The sequence below is a fragment of the Pogoniulus pusillus genome, chromosome 18 (genome assembly GCF_015220805.1).
Source record: "Pogoniulus pusillus isolate bPogPus1 chromosome 18, bPogPus1.pri, whole genome shotgun sequence".
Lineage (NCBI taxonomy): Eukaryota > Metazoa > Chordata > Aves > Piciformes > Lybiidae > Pogoniulus > Pogoniulus pusillus.
Genome location: NC_087281.1, coordinates 10,016,354 through 10,020,877, shown reverse-complemented (window position 1 = coordinate 10,020,877; position 4,524 = coordinate 10,016,354).

Sequence of the window (4,524 nt, the reverse complement as noted above, 5' to 3'; positions counted from 1 at the left end):
GATGGCTCTTTATAAACGAGGCCACTTCCCATTTAAATGTTCCTAGGCATACCCTGGGAGAGCACAAAGGCTGCATTCTGCAGTCAGGCAGGTGACAAGGCACTGCATAAAAGCTGCCGTTACCATAATCACTCCTCTTCTGTTTCTGCTAGTGCTTTTTTCGCTGAACTCTTTGCCATCTTCTTTTGAAAGGGTGGGTGGGCCAGGCCTCCAACCTGGGAGCTCTCTAGGGAGAAAGTACTTATTTGTGTAGGTGATGCAAATGAAATTGAAAGTGATTTTATTACTGCAGATTACCGTTTGAGAAATACATGACATAGTAAATGGGACTGCTTTTACCACTGCTACAAGAGAAGTAAATTAACGATGACTGCAGTTACTTTGCATTCCTTGTGTTGATGCAAACATACAAAGCTAGCTTCCATCTAACTGTATTACATCCAGCATTATTGCCAGGAAAGAACTTGAATTTTTAACTCAGTAGAAGTTGTCTATGATTTTGGAGTACTCTGTAAGTCGTTCATAATTGTGCAGTGTTACTATCTTAGGAGGAAAGTGGCCTATATTACTTTCCTCTGATGTCTTTACTGTAGGCAGTGCTGTTCCTGCAAATGCTTGTGTGGTGGTTTGGTCCTGGCTAGAGGCCAGGTGCTCACCAAAGCCACTCTATCCCTCCCCTTTTTAGATGGACAGGAGAGAGTAAAAATATAACAAAGGCCCCTGAGTCAAGATAGAAGCAATTTAGTAGGATGAAAAGCAAATGCAAAGGTTGCACATGGAAGCAAGAACAAAGATTTAATTCCTTACTTCCCATCAGCAGATGACATTTGGTCACTCCCAGGAAGCAGGGTTTCAGTATGTGTAAACAGTTGCTCCAGAGGGCAGACACCATCAATGAATGTCTGCACACTTCCTTCTTTCACTTAGCTTTTATATCTGAGCTGATGTCCTAAGGCATGGAATACTCCTCTGGTCATTTTGGGTCAGCTGGCCTAGCTGTGTCCTCTCCCAAGATCTTGCCCATCCCTCACTCTACTGTTGGGGTGGAAAATGTTGTAGAAGCACAGCCTCGGTGCTTTGGCTCAGCAGTAGCCAAAGCAGTGGTGTGTTACCAACACCCAGCTACAGCACTGCAAAACACAACACTAGAAATGTGCTCTGAGGAGAACTCCAGTGCAGCCAAACCAAATACAGCTTGTGCACCCTAAGTTCCTGTCTGTCTCTTTGGGTTTCTCACAGTCAGTAAGATATTAGAGATCCACACACCAGAAGCAGCAACTTACTTATCTTTTCTATCTACAGGACAACAGAAGGAGTGTGGTTCCCCGTCTGAAAACATGAAGCAGAATTTTCTACTGGCTTTTTGGATAACCTGAAGCAGAATGACTAGTAAGGGAGCTGGCATTTGTCTGAGGCCATCAGATAAATCTAGAATAACAGACTAAGTTTGAAATTAAAAACAGTTCAAAACCCATCATTCTGGTAGTCATTCTAGTGAATGAAGGATCACATTACTTGTTTCTTGAGAGGAAGGGGACACAAATTGGAACAGGTGAGAAACCATGCAGTTTAATTTAGGAATTTGTGAGTTCAAAAACAAGCCCGTTTCGACTTGGGAAGAAACAGCTCTCTGAAATCATTTTGCCTGGTTCAAATCACAATCACCGGTTGCCACAGAAATCTTCCTCAGAGCGAGTACTGGAGTTGTTTGTGTCTGAAATCCTTTTGTTTCTCTCTTGTATTGCTCAACGGCACAAATGACATGTAAAATTTGTTTCTAAAGCAAGATCTGCTGTGTTTGGATTCATCCACTGACCAAATTCAGACATCACAGAAGCTGATGCAACAGGGCTGACTCATGCTGCTGTTGACTATTTTGCAGAGTCTGTGACTATAAGATGCAGTCTATATCAGTTTTATCTCCTTGAGCTCTTGTTACTGTCCAGCATCAACAGTCTCTTCCTGATGATGATTTAATGGGTGGAAGGATCATGAATGTGGTAGCTGTGCATACTCTTGCATGTTCATGAATACACAAACTACTGAGGGGTCTGGTTGCTAGCATGATAATGAGTTTTCTAGTGGAAAACATTTCTTCATCTTACTCTTTTAAAGCTTCACTTTAAATGCTTGAATTGATATTTAAAATATTTTTTCTTTGCCCTTGGATAAGGTTTCTCAGGTCCTGGAAATGGAAGGTCAATAATGTTGCAGCCACCTCTAAGAGACAGCTGTGGTATACAGTTTACATCACAAGATGAAGGAGGTGCACAAGAGGAACGAGGTGTACAAGATCTGTGCACCTCATTCCCACTGACACCACTGATCCTTTACATCTCTTACCCTCTCAGTATTACTGATGTGCCACAGCATTTCCCTCCTATATTAGAGATGCATAGCTGAAAAATTAAGTGCTAAGTTGATAGCTAAGCTTTGACAGACCTTGCACTAAAGTAGTCATAGAATCATAGAATTGTCAGGGCTGGAAGGGACCTCAAGGATCATCTCGTTCCAACACCCCTGCCATGGGCAAGGACACCTCACACTAGATCAGGTTGCTCAGAGTCACATCCATCCTGGCCCAAAAAACTTCCAGGAATGGGACTTCCACCACTTCCCTGGGCAACCCATTCCAGGGTCTCATCACCCTTGTGCTGAAGAACTTCTTCCTACTATCCAATCTGAATCTACCCATCTCTAGCTTGGTTCCATCCCCCCCAGTCCTATCACTACCCAACATCCTAAAAAGTCCTTCAACAGCTTTCCTGTAGGCCCACTTAGATGCTGGAAGGCCACAGTAAGGTCTCCTAAGCCCCTTCTCTCTCCAGTCTGAACAACCACAACCGCTATTCTCATAGGGGAGGTGCTCCAGCCCTCTGATCATCCTTGCAGCCCTTCTCCAGACACATTCCAGCATGTCCATATCTTTCCCATAATAGGGCCTCCAGAACTGGACACAGTACTCCAGGTGGGGTCTCACAAGAGCAGTGTAGAGGGGGAGAATTACCTCTCTCAACCTGCTGGCCACACTTCTCTTGATGCAGCCCAGGATACAATTGGCTCTCCAGGCTGCAAGTGTGCACTGGTGGCTCATATTGAGCTTTGCATCCACCAGCACCCCCAAGTCTTTTCTTCAGGGCTGCTCTCAAGCCAGTCACTGCCCAGCCTATATTGGTACTTGGGATTTCCCCAGCCCAGATTCTTGAACCTCATGAGGTTGGCATGGGCCCACCTCTCCAGCCTGTCACGGTCCCTGATGTCAAATCACTGTAAAGCAGTTTTCCTGGACTTAATCCTAACCCCATCCCCAGACAGCTGCTTGTGCAAGACATACCTGCTTGTTAGGCAAAGCTGCCTGCTAGGAAATCTGGAGCACAGGCTGCCAGCTGACTTCTTGGTAAATCCATCTTTCTTTTACAGCTGGCATTTTCCAAAGGGCTGAGGAACCACCTTCTGGGGCAGCCTGTGTCTGTGTGTGAGTTCAGGTTGACACTGGATGAATCGGGAGGACACCACAGCTGATCAGTCTCGGATGTCCTACTTTCCCTCTGTGGTCTGAAGGCATGAAAGTTTGATTGATTGAGCTGAAAAACGGGAAAGTGATAACTTTTTGTTGTTGTTGTTCTGGTTTGAAAATGTCTTTTATTGACTATTCAGTAAAGCTTTGTTCAACGTGCATTTATTTTCACCTTCAAGCATGTCAGACGAAACAGGAACACAAACTACAGGACCCCAAGGTCTCATGGTCTTGTGCTGTGCATGCTTTTGTCATAATTGGATAGGGCTGACAGCAAAAATCTGTGTTAAAAATGGACTGACAGTGACAAGTGGGAGCATGATTCCACTCATTTCTCATGCAGTGCCTGCTCTCCTTAGCTCTCGCCCTCCAGTCGCTCAGGCTGTCAAATGGATGCTCGGGCGGTTTAAATCACGCATGTTATATTCCTTTGTACCTGCCCACTCCTGGCTTCCAGACCCCCCAGACCAACTCAGTGCAGAAAAAAACCTTTCTGGCACTGTCGACTGTTTTCATGCCGACTCAGTTACGGGGTATGCCAGAGGATGCGGCTGAAGTTTCTTTTGTGCATAAATGGCAGGGGGGCGGGCGGCGCGGGGGGAGGGGGATCGGCGCAGAGCAGAAACGAACCCCCGCTGCTCTCTCGGGGCCGGAGCTGCCCGCAGCGCCCAAGCGCCTCCGGAGCAGGGGCTTGCCCGGGAAGGGGCGAGTGCCGCCGTGCATGCGTGTGAGGGCAGCGGAGTCGGGGCCAGCCCCCACTCACGCACGCCGGCACTAGCTCCGTCTGTCCCCCGGCCTCCTCGCTCCGCCGCCATCCCACGCGTGGGGCGCCGCTGCCCGCCTCCGCCCAGTCCCACGCTCGGGCGGGCGGCCGCGGGCGCTCTCCTTGCGCGGCGCGGCCACGGCCGGAGAAGGCGGCTCCCGCCGGGCCCAGCGAGGCGGCGGATGGCGGGGGGGCTGCGCCCGGCGGGGGCCGACGGGGGCGCCCGCTGAGCGGCGGTGGCGGC